This window comes from Anabrus simplex, chromosome 7 (genome assembly GCF_040414725.1).
Source record: "Anabrus simplex isolate iqAnaSimp1 chromosome 7, ASM4041472v1, whole genome shotgun sequence".
Classification (NCBI taxonomy): domain Eukaryota; kingdom Metazoa; phylum Arthropoda; class Insecta; order Orthoptera; family Tettigoniidae; genus Anabrus; species Anabrus simplex.
The window spans coordinates 20,056,034-20,074,204 of record NC_090271.1 but is presented as its reverse complement, the minus strand read 5'-3'; positions in this window follow the sequence as shown (position 1 = coordinate 20,074,204).

Here is an 18,171-nt window from a genome sequence, read left to right as displayed (position 1 = left end):
TGACCCCAACTTGGCAGGTTCGATCCTGGCTCTGTCCGCTGGTATATAAAGGTGCTCAAATACGTCAGCCTCGTGTCGGTAGATTTGCCGGCACGTAAAAGAACTCCTGCGGGACTAAATTCTGGCACCTCGGCGTTCCCGAAAACCGTAAAATAGTATTTATTGGAACGTAAAGCAAATAACATTATTATTATTATTATTATTATTATTATTATTATTATTATTATTATTATTATTATTATTATTATTATTATTATTGGTTCTTATTCCAAATTGTAAATGAATTGCTAATTATTTTATAACTTGTGGAATCCTTATGGCAAATATTCCACCTTTGCATTACTCTGAAACGTCTTTATTATTAAGAATATATTAAGCTAAATTAATGAGAGATGTTTCGTCTCGCTTTCGGGACATCTTCAGTCAGATAAGAACAAGACCCATTTAAAAGTGAAGTAAGGACTAAATTCAATTTTTTGATACAAGTCTCTACATCCTTGATGCAACGCGGCATGCTGTCGTCTTGTCTTGAAACCTTTGATACTATATGAAGAAGTATTAAAAATAACCTTAAAATAATAGTCAATTGACCATTCTTATAAGCCATGATGCATTAAATTCTTGCAGTCCACTGGCAGAATGACACAGTTAAAACAATGCAAGCAACATTTTGTTGTGATCTATGTTATAGTCATGTGCAGGTTATTTTTAAGATTTCTCTATATGGTAAAAAAAGTTTGTGAGAAGACGTTAGCATCAAGGATGCAATGACTTTTATGAAATTGTTGAACTTTGTCCCTACTTTACTTTTTAAAATATAATTTTCCTTATTTGACTGGAGATGTCCCGAAAGCGGGAAGTAACGTATCGCATTATTAATAATAAAGACGATTCACGGTATTGTAAAGGTGGAATATTTCACAAGTTAATACTTATAACTACACGGGCTGAACTTGAAGTTTATTATTTGGTAAATGTATCGTTCTTTTTCATTTATTTACTGACCCATTTTTATGGTGCCTCAGAGGCTCCGGGTTCACTACCCTGTGCTCAAGTAACATTCTGTAGATACGCCAACACATTGTCCGCCTCTGTGGTGTAGTGGTTTGAGGGATTCGCTTCAGCCCCAGGAGCCGGGTTCGATTCTCGGCTCTGCCACGAAGTTTGAAACGTGGTACGAGATCTGGAACAGGGTCCATTCAGCGTCGGAAGGTCAACTGAGTAGAGAGGTGTTCCATTCCCACCTTAGCCACTCTCGAAATGGTTTTCCGTGGTTTCTCACTTCTCATCCAGGCAAATACCGAGATGGTAACTAACTTATGGACACGGACACTTCCATCCCTCTTCCTTGTCTATCCCTTCCGATCTTCCCATCCCCCACAACGCTCCTGTTCAGCATAGCTCGTGAGGCCATCTGGGCGAAGTACTGGTCCTCATCCCCAGTTGTACTCCTCTGACCTAAAATACCACGCTCCAGGACACATCCCTTGAGGTGGTAGAGATGGGATCCATGGCTGAATCCGAGGAAAGAACGAAACCTGCAGGGGTAAACAGATTAAGAATGAAAAACAGGAGAAAGGTGCCAGGACATTGTGAATGATGAGGAATAGAAATATTAATTTAGTTTTATTGTTTTAATTTGTTCCTTTCAACTCATACACATCCCCGACTGACAAGAAAATATTTCATCCCGAAAACGAAAGAAGAAACAGATGGTACTGTCTAGAAATCTACCCGTCTTTTGCTGTTTATATATTTCTTTTGACACGTTAGTAATTTTGGATTTAGGAACTTTTGTGTGTTGAGGGGTAACGTTGTCTCCATGGATTCCTGTTAACTCGTGGAGTGATGCTTGATGGCATAAAGCAACCCAGTTCGGCGGGCAGTACACTAACGACTGGCGTCCACTGGGTACAATGTGAATCACAGTTAAAGGGATGGAGGATAACAAAATTCACAAAGAGCAAATTGTATGAAAGATTGTATCTTTCTCCCGTTGGGAATTCGACAGTGCTGGCTAAAACCTAAAACCCATTACGAAAATGCGTAAGCCGTTAATAAACCGTGGAGTGTACATTAGAGGCAATTATCTGTGTCGCGCAGTTCTGTCTCTCTGCTGCTCCCAGTGGATCCTGGGTGTTCTTTGCTGTCCACAACACGCGTGATTGTGATGTGAGTTTGTTCTAATTGTGTAAATGAGGGGAGACAGAACACGAACTTCACGCCATTAAATGTACACAATCACTGGAGCGACAAGCTACTGTGTTCGGGTGATGAAGTGAATCAGAAGGCTACTTCAAGCACTCCAGCCGCAAATTCTTAGTTGAAGCCCTTCAGGGAAGCAACTCAATGTTGAAAGCATCCCAGGGATATGACCCACAAATTTTAGGTAAAACAAACAAACAGTTAATCAAACAAAACAAAACAAACAAACGAACAAAACCCATAGCAGTACAGCCTTTGAAGGGCCTTGGCCAACCAAGCGACCGCTACTCAGCTCGAAGGCCTGGAGATTACGATGTGTTGTGTGGTCAGCATGACGAATCCTCTTGGCACTTATTCTTGGTTTTCGAGACCGGGGCCGCTATCTCACCGTCAGATAGCTCCTCAGTTCTAATCAGGTAGGCTGAGTGGACCTCGAACCAGCCGTCAGGTCCAGGTAAAAATCCCTGACCTGGCCGGGAATCGATGCCGGGGCCCCCGAGAAAGAGGCTGGCACGCTACCCCTACACCGCAGGACCGGCACTTTTAGGTAAATAAAATATAACAAAGTATGAGAATTTATTTATCCTAAAAGTTACGATCCTTTCCATAATCATCGTCATCCGGTCAATTACATTAGCGGTTTGCCCTTTTCTACCACTACGAGCGCTAATGTGAGGTAATGCAGAGATTCGCTTAATCCCTTATACCTACATTCGGTGTGGACAGTTTTCAAAAAAATCAGAAAATGCCTGAAGGTATTGAACCAATAAAAGCATTACAGAAATAATCATGAAAATAAGTTAATTTGGCTAGAGTACGAATCAAAAAGAAAACGGGTAAAGAAACAAGCGATTTTAGACTGTTTTTTGGATTGTTTTCCGAATTTTGTTTTTGTTTGATAGAGCTATTGAAGACTCACAATTTGAAACCTATCCGGAGCACAATTGAGGAGCTTCATTTTACGTTTGTCGTGGTATGAGGGCTCCTACTTTGTCTCCTAAGGAACGTTTACAACATTACAACAATCATGATAACAATATTCTTCTTACCCGTAATCTATTTCCCAACTGAGTGGAGTCAGTATTTCATGAGCATTTGTTCCAGTATGGGGGGAGATTTTTCTATAGGTTACGTCGGACCGACTCAGTCAGGTCGTATGGCGACGATGAACTGCAACAAACTTACGACTGAGAAGAAAATGATCATGGCCTTACCTCACGAGCATTTACCTGGTGTGAATATTGGAGACCATAAAAAGTCATCTTTAGGACTACCGGCAGTGGGGTTCGAATCCACCATTTCCTGAATGCAGGCGCACAGATAAACGATCCAAATAACCGACTCGCTCGATGGACAGACATATTCACTATTGAGTGTTTGCTGCGGTGTGTCGTGTGTGTATTATACCCGAACCCGGGTAGGGAGGGGTGATGGTGTTGATTTGAGAGAATTTCAAACTGCTCAAACATCCGCCCTGAACATTTATCAGGAGGAAACTGACTGACACTTCGACGGTTGAAGGTATCGGTAAAAGAGAACGTAAGAGTTACGAAGAGGGTGAAAATAAAGACTTTCTGGGTCTGGCAAACCTAATACTGTCGGAGTAACGAGACAGTCACGATAAAATGGAACCAATGCCAGGCTCAGTCAGGGATCCGTGATCGCCGTCCCCCTCTCCCAAGTTGAGAGTCCCTAGTTCTGTCCACTTTCAAGTCACTCTTACGACGGACAGGGGTTTCAGTGAATATCATTCTACAGTCACACAGTGACATTAGGGATTAAGACAACAACAGTTGACCAAGGGAGGTTATAACCGGCCGCAGTAAGTGGGAGTACCAGTAGATTGTGCTAGGGTGCCGTGCTCGCCCATTGAGGTTCCCAACTTGACTTCCCCTGAAGATATTCGTAAGCCCCCTGGAGTTCGTCGGGATAATAATTATCGTTGCCAAATAAAACGATGGAATACCTGTTAACCTTCGAAAGAAACTAATTGGTAATAAAATAATACAGAGATCAAGTTAAATGGCAAGAGGGAAATGAGTAGGCTGTCAAGAGTAGACGAATGGAACTAGGCAAACAACAATGCACTGAAAAAAGGAAACTTGAGAGAGTGGAAGGCAGCTGAGAGAACCGTGGTGCTCGCCAACTCACGCGCACAAGTTGAGAGTCACTGCTCCCTCCCTTTAGTCGCCTCTTACGACAGGCTGGGGATAATGTGGATGTACTCTGTCGCCCCCACCCACAGCGGGGCCGTCTGAACAGTACGCCGTGCCACTGACCTTTCAGGTACTCAAGTACCTCAGCCTCGTGTCAGGTTTAGCTCGTACATAAAATGTACCCCTGTGCTTGGTTGAAATGTCCACACCTCGGTGTATTCGAAAGCCGTAATATTAATTAGTACCACAATCTTTCTTTCTTTCTTTCTTAATCTGTTTACCCTCCAGGATTGGTTTTTGCCTCGGACTCATCGAGGGATGCCACCTCTACCGCCTCATGGGCAGTGTCCTGGAGCGTGAGACATTGACTCGGGGATACAACTGGGGAGAATGACTAGTACCTCGACCAGGCGGCCTCACCTGCTATGCTGAACAGGGGCCTTGTGAGTGGATGGGTAGATTGGAAGGAAGAGGGAAGGAAGCGGCCGTGCCTTAAGTTAGGTACCATGCCGGCATTTTCCTGGAGGAGAAATGGGAAACCACGGAAAACCACTTCTAGGATGGCTGAGATGGGAATCGAACCCATCTCTACTCATTTGACCTCCCGAGCTGAGTGGAGCCCGTTTCAGCCCTCGTACCACTTTTCAAATTTCGTGGCAGAGCCGGGAATCGAACCCGGGCCTGCGGGGGTGGCAGCTAATCACACTAACCACTACACCGCAGAGGCAGACTAGTACAACATTAATCAATAAAATTCTATTATTATTATTATTATTATTATTATTATTATTATTATTATTATTATTATTATTATTATTATACAGCTTCTTCGCTGAACGGTCAGCATACTGGTCTTCGATTCAGAGGACCCCCAATTCGATTTCCGAAAAAATGACCATGAAACCTTTACTGTTTCCAAGAAATATCCGACACAACTACTACAAAAACAATTAAAACAAAGATTAAAGAATGGGGTTTTCTCTTTACGTAACAAGAGAAGTATAAATTAATTAATATGAACCCGGGGCTTCCAACAGCTAAAGCACTTCCAAATATCCGGAGGCCGGAGTCCCCATTAGGCCCGTAATAAATTATAGACCGAGTCCTCTTTAAAAAGTGGTACAGTTTATTCAAAAATTCCTTAAACAACATTACAGATTCACGGCTAATAAATCAATCAGGAATACTGTAGAATTGGTTAATAAACTGAATGATTTTAAATTACAGCCCTATCATACAATACATTCGTTTGATATTGCTAACATGTTTCCAAGCATAAATGCCAGTAAGCTACTACCTATTATCAATAAGAATTTAAAAACTCACTGTCACCTAAGCTAATTGGAAATGCAAGATTTTATGGACATACTAAAGATGCTAATTAAAGATAATTACTTTGTCTTTGACAATGTAATTAAACAAACTGGGTTAGCAATGGGGTCGGCTGCCTCGGGGATTCTAGCGGAAATTTCTTTGGATTTTTGGAGGATTCTGTAATAGATAACGGAAATATGTTTAGTAATATACATTACTGGTCTAGATACGTAGACGATACGTTCGTAGGTCTGGATGAACGGATAGCAGCTGCCTTAGAAAAACTCAGTAGTATAGATCCACATACTAAGTTCACATTGGAATCAGAAAAGAATGGCTCAATTATTTTTTAGTTTAACTATTAATAGACAACCTTCAGCCTTTACGTTCAACATATTTAGAAAGCCCACACAGGCTAATGTTACCATAAGACAGGATTCAGTACACCCACAAGCATAAAAAAGAAAGAGCTACATACATTAGTCTAGTAGATCGCGCTTTTACGATCCCATTGTCTAAAGCTGACTTGAACAAGGAGTTTCACTATTTAAGTTAACGTCCACAGTTTCTAATTTATTACTCATAGCCCTAATACTATCGCTCATGTCCTTCAACTGAACTTGGGTCACTACTTCCTCTTCAACCGACATTATTCAAATAAAAATAAAAATGTGAGGTTACTGGTGAACCTGCGACTTCGAACGATGCACAATACTCTTTTGCTTTGCAAAATATAAATTTAAACAAGACATTATCTTAACCATTATTGAATAAAGATGTGACATCCAACCTTCACTTGATCAAAGTGATCAGTTACGACTCCCAAAACCAGTATCTCAAATTTTGAAATGTTATCCTATCATACAATTTAATTTATAACTCTCATTTAATCGATAAATCCCTATCTCCTAGCCTTGCTCATCGGGCGTTTATTTACTTTCTTCGAGTTCACTCTCAGTTGTACTATATTTGTTCATCGTGGCTTGTACCTCAACGATGATATCTCATGCCTTAATCCTTCATTCATTGTTATTTAAGTCTCTACTTTTGGGCACTATTTTACCATCTATAATGTGGCATAGCCTCAACATTAGTTTCCATTTCTACAGGTGCAAAACATAATATAATGCCTCACAATTGGTCATCAATTTACTGATGTCAACCAACGTGAATTAGTTCTTCCCTCGATATACTTTCGCCCTTGATGTAACTTAAGCCACCACGTTCAGCAACATTTTATTGAACCCTTTAAGGTCTGTAAAGGATACCTATCTTCCTTACCTATTAGCAATCGGCATGAGATCTCTCTCTTGGGTCGTTTACAGGTTCTTCGTCACTTGCTTAGGTAAGAGGCGGGTTTCAGTAACTTAATATATGAACTAAATGAGAGGAATCAAGTCTAATAAAATCGATGTTTATTCAAGTCATTTTAAATGAAGTTAAAAGGACACATATCATTTAGAACGAACTCCATCTTGTTCGATAAACCAAATAAACAATGACAATTATATCGCTGATGAGAGGTACTGGTTTGAGAGACCTTAACTCAACTGCCTGAGGGGCATCCTTACTATAAATCACTGTCTTAAGTTAAGAGTGAACTAAAGAAAGTCTGGAAATCCTTAAAATCGGCTTATATGTGATACTGCATGTACCAACATAATGATTCGTGATGATCCAGCCTCCTTAGCACGAACTCTGCACTCTTGGTATAATTAAGACAGTCCAATCGGTCCACAGTGGCTGTACGGCATGGACCCTTAATTGAATCGGTGTGACCAGCGACTAAGTCATGAACCGACATATAACTTTATAACATACGTTAAAGTCATAGTGGATGATGACCGCACGAAAATTATGTTATAATGGCAGATAGCCCTAATCTAAGACACTGAGGTTGATAACCCAATGACCATCCAAATTTCTAAGCTGAAGGCCAAACGCAATTAAGCTACAGTAGTTGATGACCAAAGTTTAATACTCCCCAGAACATTTGATGCTCAATAAATCAAAGTCAAATGATAATGACAACAACAATAGCGCTCACAACACTTGTGGCAGTAAAATCCTTTGCTATCGGACATGTTCCCTTAATCGTTACGTTAACAAGTTAAAATTTAGCCAGTAAAATAAACTAAGATTTGCAGAATGCATTTTCAAGTCTGTCACTTGGTTAATTCTCAAATACGATTTCAGTTAATTTAATAATTTAATAAATAGAAATGATTTTTATACTCCTAATTAAAACAAATGCTATCTGCCCGGGCGAATGGTTTCTTTGAAAGACCCTAATTTTCAATTACATAATTTGATTTTATATTTGTTCATCGTTCACTTCTTCGTTGAGGCTGGAAACGCTAATGCATTTATTATTTCCAGTACTATTTATTTAATTCATGACGTCACATATATAACCTTACGTCAGCCTAATATTTATTAATAAGCTTGGATAATCCTAACATTAAATACTGCGATCTGCACAAATAAAACTCAACGGAAATATAATCAACTCCACGTCACATCACTTCGTGACATTTAAATTAAGGCTTTGTGCATCCCTCGAACAATTTCAAACAAATTACTACCAATTCTCTAATTTTAACACCCCTAGAAAGGGTCTCATTTCCGTCACTTCAATAATAAATTCAAATCCCGATTTAACGTGTCTATTCTAAAGAATGCAATATGACCTCAAACACGTTAATATCAATGGCAGTTACAGTTATTTGCTAGTGAACTCCCCCGGTAACAACGGGACTTCAACAGTCTCCCCTCGCTCATGTTATCGCGAGACGACACGCAAAAAACCGCTGCTAGACACGTTTTAACCGGCATTTAAAGAACAAGAGACTCAGTCTCACCAGCAAATCACAAAACATATAATTCTTGACCCACATAGATTATGAGAAGAAATTTACTTTAACGTCACTCAACGTTCATTATACAACATGGACCTACAATTTCACGGGGCATCCGAGTTGTGGTCTGACCCTATTCCCATCTCAAAAATTACACAAATGACTCCTCGGGTTTCTAACTGAAATTCTCGGCATCAACAATACGGAATTTCAACAATCTGATTCACAAATCTACATTAACTCACATTTCGTAATACTTGACCACTTGCTCAGACACAATAAATATCGATGACATTAAAATGAAATATATCTCTCTCTTGGATGACCCAGATCGCTGTTACTCAACACTCTGTGACAATTAACCCCAACTTCGGCACACCTTGACCTAACATTTCCAAACCGGACTCTGCAACTTGACTTACAAAATTTCATTATTATTTCTCCCGTCAGTTATACGCAGTTTTAAACGGACATTGAAATAGCAATTCCCTGTAAAAAAAAATCGATATGGCCTTGCAACTTTCCTTACAATTTTATATTTTAACACGACGACGTGCCTTTACGTCAACTTTAAATGAGTAACCAAGATTACTCATATAAAAATTTCATCATTTCGTCGAACAGAATTTTAAAGATAAATTAATATCTTAACTTGACAAACCACAAAACGCAGAAAATAAACGCACGGAAATTACACTCAACTTGAGACATTATATCGTTTCTCAACCATCAGATCTACTATTCTACAACACTTCAAAAATATTTCGCGACTTTCCCTAATTTATCCAAGAACTAAAACAAATAACTTTACGTCATATTTCTCTGACATTTCATGAAATAAAAATAGGGACCAAAATGCGTCACAAATAAACACAATCAAAAACGGTGACATCATGAAATAAATAAAAGCATGTTATAATGGTGATATTTCACCTACCTTAAATGTACATCTTCGGTCATCGTACCAGATTCACCAGTGTCTCTCAAATATTTTGTTTAGCCATCTCAACAGACTTCTGACTTATGAATAAGATATCCTGAGTCTATCGAGCTTTCACTCGTGTACAGCAAAGTTGGTGTCTGAAAAAAAAGCCGGTGTAAGGATAGTTTCGTTCGTGAGCTGAATTCCTTCTTACAGAATTACGTTGAGCTCACTGCGAACTCAATGCATTAGCTCTTCTGCACTTTGATTGAATCTCGCTTCCTATGCTACCATCCTGTGATAACACACATCCTTAATACTTGAAATAATCTACCTGTTCCAGTTTTATATTCCCAGCCTGACATTCAGTTCTGTTAGGTTTCTCTCTGCTTACATCACTTTAGTCTTTCACATCATACTCACTGCAGCTATTTTCATATCTCAGGATTGCTGGCTCTCAGCGGGTAGACATTTGAGGAAACGGGATTATGTTTACGTGGCTAGGGCGAGGATGTATTAAAACTTATCCCATTTTATGGACAAATAATATCGTTTACTTTTCCCATATCGCTGACAACCTTCCCTGAATCTGGCCACACTTGGAGAGACATCCGATTATTCCACTCTTCACAGTGGTCTTGCTTGCATATAGGAGACCGATTGGCATATATCGAGTAAATGACTATCGATACTAGTCAAGATAAAAGCACATGGCTCTCACAGCCGAAGGGTTCAGAGCTTAGCCATATTCATTGGTTGGAAAACTCATTATGTAATGTAGGTCGCATCTACTGCGATTATTTCAGGGAAGTATTATTACTGTACAGACCAGGCACGTTCGGATCCTCAACACGTGTACTTTAGTGTGACTGAATATTATTGTATTACTGTGATCTAGGAGGTACAATGTGAAACTGAGAATGTTGGGACACGGTACTGAGGTATAAATGAGGAGAACTATTACACATTACAGGTCGATATAACACTGGGGTAAACGATTTTTGGTTCCTAAGATATTAGTCCCTTTTTGCGGTGTTGTTTTATTATAGATTATGAAAATGGTATTATTTTTGCATATCAGCATTCCCCCTCACGTTATGATATATTAGGTTATTAATTTAAGTCTGTAACATAGACAAAGAAACACCAGTACTTCATTAAGATAACAAGTATTTTTGCGACATAGAGCATAACCTCATTAATCCCACTAGTCCGGACATCGATTAATCCTGATAACCATTTAATAATAATAATAATAATAATAATAATAATAATAATAATAATAATACATAAATGCATGTACAGCACTTTCTTGAAACCAGCAAGCGCGTCAAGTGTGGTCAAAGGAAAGTGGGCCTTGATTGCCATGTTCTGATTCTGTACTGCACTTGTTCTTCTGTAAATATAGGGCCTAATACTTTATTTCATTATATCTTGTTTACTAAATAGACTTTGCATTTCTTACATTTAAAATACTGTACTGTGCTTTTTCTGTTTACCGAACAGAGTGTTTGAATACGTATTTGGGCTCATTTCTTAAGTTATTTTGTTTAATCCTTACTTCCATTAATTCAGACAACCTAGATCCCCATTTAGTCGTAATTAATGAGGTTCTACTGTTTTATGTAAAGCCTACAACGTAGACCAAGAATCAACAGTCGTTCGATAACAAGTTATTTTGCGACTAATTTTCTTAATTTTAAGTTGGTTTATATCGACTTCGTGTTCACTAATGACAACATTGAATTCACTCTGTTTGAAACCTTCTGAAGAAGAAGGACCTTTGATAATCACTATTATGTTGCTCATCACAATCTGTCGCTTCACAAAGCTCGGGAGGGCTAGAGTAACTCGGACAAGGTATCTCTTGCGTCTCGCAGAGGATAACTCACGATACTTCCACTGACTTAGGTTTTAACCGTTGTATAAAAAAGTCATCAGTGCAGTGGCTCTATTCACGTCATGCCATCAGAATGCAAAATTTCATTCTCTTCGTCTGTCCACTGTCGCAGGTGTTCTGTATAAATTTTACACACGAAAAGTGGAGCCCATGACTTGTCTTGTCCACCAGTTTCAGTTTGAGGTAAGCAAAATAGGCACTTTTCACAAACTTCGTTACAACTGTTAGAACGCGTACTTTCCACGAATGTAACAAAAATCTTCAGGAGTTTCAATTAATTTTCTTCGTGATGAAGCCATTTATTTATGTACGAAGAAATAAAACATTACAGACATGTAATTTACACATGCAAATGTGTAATGTGTATAAATAATAAACGCACGTTGGTGGGAAAAATTAATAATATATTAAAAAGTTAACAATATCTAAAGCACTAAAGCTGGTAGAACAAAATGGACAGAAGTTTTAGAATCGTCAGCACAAATATACCTACAATGAGTTTTAAAATTCCAGAAACCATCCAATTTTTTGGTCCCCAGTGTAATAGACATAAAACGTGGTACCCAAAATTGCAGTAAGAGGACTAGACTGTGACTTCCCTAGGGTTCTCAAAATCACAGTGTATGTTCGTGTCACGGGTCTCTTAGCTGTACCTGGTGTTGTTTCCACTAATCGGTTCAATGTTCATATCTTTCATTCTTATTCGATGTCTGCTGGAGCGACTGCAAAAAGTGCTCAGATGGACAGCAGACTATGCCATGATGGAAAGTTTCACCTGGAGTTTGTGTTGATGCCGTGATAGTACCTCATGGCGTTTACAGTAAGAACTTAGATGTTATAACAAGGAAATATCGTGAGTTTCTGTCGTCGATTGTCCAGCAAATCTGCCTCCCGTTGACTCATCACTCCCCGCTACACAGTGCAGCGACAGCACGGCAATGCCCGCACTTCACAGTTCAGGTCCGTGCTTGGAACGTGTATTGTGTTGATCTGTCGCTCCAACCATTCTCGAGTTGTGAAGTGTTACCTCTGGATATAATTCTCACAATATCCTCACGTGTGTACACGGTAGAGGAAACGGTATTTATGTATGATAATTTTGTGAAAACAGAGTCTTGAACGGGAAGTCGTTAGGCGATTTGTAACACAATTTCCAGGTGTACGCCCTCCACATTCAGAGACCGTACGGAAACTCGTAAACGAATAAGAGCTCGGTTCATTACCGGTACTCGATAAGTCTGGCTCCATTATTAAATGGTTACCGTGCTGGTCTTTGGTCACAGGGGTCCCGGCAGGGTCGGGAATTTTAACCATCATTGGTTAATTTCGTTGCCACGGGGGCTGGGTATATATGTCGACTTCATCATCAATTCATTCTCATCACCTCGCACAGGTCGCCTACGGCCGTCAAATCAAAAAGACATGCACCTGGCAAGTCGAACTTGTCCTAGGACACTTCCAGCACTAAAAGCCATACACCATTTCATTGCTCGATAAGAAGCGAAAAGAAAGTGACTTAACAAGGAAAAAAGTAAAGATTAGAACATACACCTACAAAATCACTAAGACGACTTGCACATTAAGCCGGGGTTTTGAAGAGCTCAACACGGAGGGATACGAAAATGTTAAAATGTAAGAACATATCCGGAAAAAATAGCCTCAATTACGGAAGACGGACTTATACGTGTGAATCGGAGTTTCCTAAGACGATGCCAGAAATGTGTGAACGCAGGAGGAGAATATTTCTAAAACCTGCTGTCATAAGGTATGAGATTACTTTTTCTTGATTCATAATTACTATAATTTTCTGCAGTGATGAGTCAACGGGAGGCAGATAAGCTGGGTGTGCCTGCCGGCCAATCGATGAGAGAAACTCGTTGTAATCACATGACAATGTTGTAAATAAGGGTTACAGATTCGTTCATTTGCTTATGACGGTGTTTAGAGGTTGTGGCAAGTATGTAATAAGTCCCTGGTACGACCACGATTAGAGTATGGTTCCAGAGTTTGGGAACCACGCGAGGACTGCTTGATACGAGAACTGGGAAAGATCCAAAGGAAAGCAGCACGACTAAGCGGTACATTTCGAGCGGTCAGTGTATGAAATAAGCTTGAAGGAAGCTTTTTAAAGGAAGGAAAAAGTTGGAATTCAAGAGGACAGATTGGGGCAAATATTCGTTTATCGGAAAGGCAATTAGGGAGTAGAATAAATTACAAGGAGAAATGTTCGATAAATTTACATCTTTGAAATCATTTAAGAAAATTCTAGGGAAACAATTGACAGGAAATCTGCCACGTGGGCGGCGGCCCTAATTGCAGATCAATTGATTGATTGATTGATTGATTGATTGATTGATTGATTGATTGATTGATTGATTGATTGATTGATTGATTGATTGATTGATTGATTGATTGATTGAGGAATAAATTACGAGAATAATACACAGAATACCCGGTTCCTCTGCTTGTCATTAGATGACTAAATTGTGCTACTTGACTACGGTTCCCAATTTCGGAATGTGGATCCGTGTCCACGAAGCACTTAGCTGAATCTGGCATTGTTCTTACTTGTCTGTACAAGGCTCCTCGTACCGGGCGAGTTGGCCGTGCGCGTAGAGGCGCGCGTCTGTGAGCTTGCATCCGGGAGATAGTAGGTTCGAATCCCACTATCGGCAGCCCTGAAAATGGTTTTCCGTGGTTTCACATTTTCACACCAGGCAAATGCTGGGTCTGTACCTTAATTAAGGCCACGGCCGCTTCCTTCCAACTCCTAGGCCTTTCCTATCCCATCGTCGCCATAAGACCTATCTGTGTCGGCGCGACGTAAAGCCCCTAGCAAAAAAAAGGCTCCTCGCTTTCAGAATTCCAACTCGATCTCACTTGACAAATTCATGCTCTCTTCCGATCCGAACAGTATTAAGCTTAGAAAACTCACTCAGAAGGTTTTTCATTTTCTCGCCCTTCATTATCATCCGACTTCGTAGGTTTAAACCTGCTTTTCTATCTTTGACTGGAGTTATAAAGGAATGGCTGTCTAGTTGTACTTCCACTCCTCACCGCGTTATACATTTAATATATTATATTGATGATTTTTCTAGACGTAGTTTGACGTAGCAAATCTATTACTATCTTTATGGCAGGAGAACAAATGATGGCTAAAAGGAAAGGTGAAGGGTTCTGTACAATTAAGTGGAAACAATGCCGCAATAATTTGGATCGTCTACTATTCCATTTCTAGTCCAGAAGTGAATCAAGAGCAAGAAAACCTAAGTCTGGGTATCCACACTTACATGTACAATTCATTAAGTTCAAGATAAACATCCAGTAGTATTTCACTCTTTCAGTGGTCTGATCTGATACACTCATGAACAAAAATTAATTTGCTTGAGTACTGTAATTTGCAATGCAGTAATTGCGATAAGGCTTTGTTCACTTACATGTTTTATAGAAGTAACCTAGTTGCGTTCATTAGAGCAGGTATTGCAGTGTAGATAACATCACACTCACAACTGACCTCTAGTAAAGATATTTTAAAACTGCAGTAATATAAACTGATGTGAACTGGGCTTTCTTTGAAGCGCAACTCAGCCGCAGGAAGTATTTTACGATACATTTGACATTATGGCACGCAACCGTCTAATTATACACTACTGTATATCGAGCACGCTATTGATTCATTTATTTATCTGAACACTGCACTTTGCAGACCTCAAATCTAATTACCAACTTCAAATATACAGACAAAATAAGAGAATTATTTGCACTTTCTGCAGAATTTCAAAGTTTGATATAATTATGTCGGTCATGCCTAAAGTAAGAAGGAAGTGTAATGTACGTCTGTCTGTCTTGCCTATATGAATGCATGCTTTTTACAAGAAAGTGGCTTAATATAATTTGATGTTATTGGTATCAAAGTGGACAATCTCCACCTTCCTGTATTTTACAACACGAGTAATTGTGTGTCTAATGCATTTCTATTAACTCTACCATAACTGTAGAATAATTGAAGAGAACCAAGAATATGATTAATAGTTAATTATATATTTTTAATTTCATTTTGAAGATTGTCTCTTTTAATACAGACCGAGCGATTTTTGTGGATATTGCTCGTTTTGGTATCAGAGTGCATGGATATTATTTGTGGTAATAGCATACAGAACTGCGATACCTACACTCCGTATTTCAGTATAAATGCCATTATAACATTATTTAAGTTCGTAAAACTAAACCGAATGTTCGAAAATGGCACTGAAAGGTACGTTCAATTAATTATTACAAAAGTGACGGATAATATTATCTAGACTGAAAAAATGGATAAGACATGACAACAACATCAAATACATTAGTTTCTAGATTTGCAAGCATTCCTGTTACTAATACATTCAATACAGGGAACAAAAACGTTTAAAAATATTGTATTCAAAAATAAACAAAATATTTTTCCCTCAGAAAGCAACTAAAACAAAAGAAGGAGGAGAAATTTGTAAACGAACGATAACTCTTGTAATAAAGTGCCCTGTAATTTTGGACATACCTACTTCAACAAACAAAACTAAAGATTAATTACAATAGATATGTAATTTTAGAACTGCACACCAAGATTCTTTGATTTGGATTACAGTACTAATGACGAACATTGGCCAAAACTCAAATATGAATTAAACTATCAAAAGAGAGTCATCATCGCAAATATTTTCACACAAAAATCATGTTTGCAGATTCTCACTGCTTTATCCTCTCTTTCTGCAGCATATCCACACAATAAATAAGTCCTGTACGTTGTTCGCACGTATTTCCATGGATTTCAGACACAGGACAGTTTTTCTTTACAATAAACACGGAGACGTTAGTGTCAGTGCGGTATGCTGTCTCCCCTCTTAATTTTACATCGCATTTTTTGACACCTCGTGTTATTATTACGCGTTTACTTGGAGCAAATTTGAAGTGCCATGGTCCAATTGGCTTCAGAACAGCGTCTGTGCAGGAACCTTTGTAATTTTAGTGTTCTGAATATAAAATTTATTTTCATATTGCTCTCCAAAATGTTGTTCATTTTTTGGCTTCCTCATCCTCCTCTGCAAGTAACGGTACCTCAGTATTTTAGCAACAACTGATTTTCATTTCATTTGATGCCGAATCCATTTGGTCGCTTTTGTGGTTGACACAGTTGTCAAGTTTTGCGGTAACGTATCCATCACAGAACACTACGAAGTAGGGTACAACTTGTTTTGATAATATAATACTTTTATGCACCTTCATATTGTTTGAAAACACCGAAAATACCCCCAATATAACTACAGATTCGAGAAATTAGCTGGGTAGGCTCACTTAATAACTCAATTGAATCAATATGGCAGCATTGACATGACCGGAACGGAAGGAGCTGATTGGTAGTTGTGGATATTTTCCCATTTGATTCCAATATATGCCGAGAGTTTTGTAGAGGACCAGTAGTATAATACAATAGTGTCAGTACCTCAATTTTCGTGGTCCTTTTGATACTATTAACCTCATTTAAGGGAACCGGGAAGTGTGATAGGCTCAAAAATGCCCCTTTTTGTTTTTGAGCTTTAAGAAATCTCAAGTATTTCCTGTATAATTTGGTGTATCAGTTATTGTGCTCAAGTTATACTTGAGGTAATTAGGTTTAAACACAACTCTTTGCCCTGAATATCATCAGATGCCAGCTACCAGTCAAACATTCTTTTTGTCATATTTTTTATAAATTTGTGTACCTTTTCCTCAGAAACTATCACATCAATGTATTTGAAACTCACTAGTCTCTTAGACACTATACAGATCTGCTTTTGGAAGTAAATTTAATCAGATATCTTAATTAGTTCATGGAGGCCAGTTGAAGAGCACTGAAAATTTTACAGGAAATTTCAGTTCTCAACTAAGATATAAAAAACATAATTTCTCAATTCTTGTAAATAATAGGACAATCATTTTGCTTCGGCAGCTTACGAAAGGTTTATATATTATGCATGCAAAGGTTATTGGGTCTGGTTTGAGTATTTTCTCAGAAAAACGTACATCAGTTGAGGGAAATTTTAAACAATTTTTTAAAAAGTATTATGTTATAATGTTCTTTCTGACACAAAATATTAAAAATTGAAGCTTCATATTCTACCTAAAGTAGTGGAAATTGATCCTGTGATGACTAATAAGACAATTATGTACGATGTTACATGTTTTATGTATTTCCCGTGTCTTAACGCTGTTGATGTTAATCTTAATGTGTTATGAATATATCAAACGAACATTCAAGGAAATACCTCTTTTAGTTTCAGAGATATGTAACTGAACATGGAAGTTACATTTTATATCCTTTCACACTTCACGCTGGGTGATCTTGCAGTTTAGCGTAGGGTCTAAACATTAATTCTCAAATATAGCCGTAAGTACTGGTTCTATCGATAATACTACATAACAAATGTTTTAGAAAACAAAATTCCCTATCTTATACATAGTGGAAATTGATCCTGTGATGACTAATAAGACAACTATGTAGGATGTTACATGTTTTATGTATTTCCTGTGTCCTAACGCTGTCGATGTTAATATTAAGGCTAAATCCTTTGTAAAAATGACAGTAGAAATAGTATCAGTCGCGATATCCTCGTGGTCACGTTCATTAAGAGGTCGCTTTTCATGGTCTGACATCGCGATTAGCTGGGTCGAGTCCTGTTGGTGGACAAGGAAGCTCCCCATCAGAATGCTGGCCGGCAGGTTAGGAGAGGTGGTGGTTTACAATGTCTAATCACTAAACCGCGCACCAAAAGTATGAATTTAATTCAAAAACTCTTCCCAGTG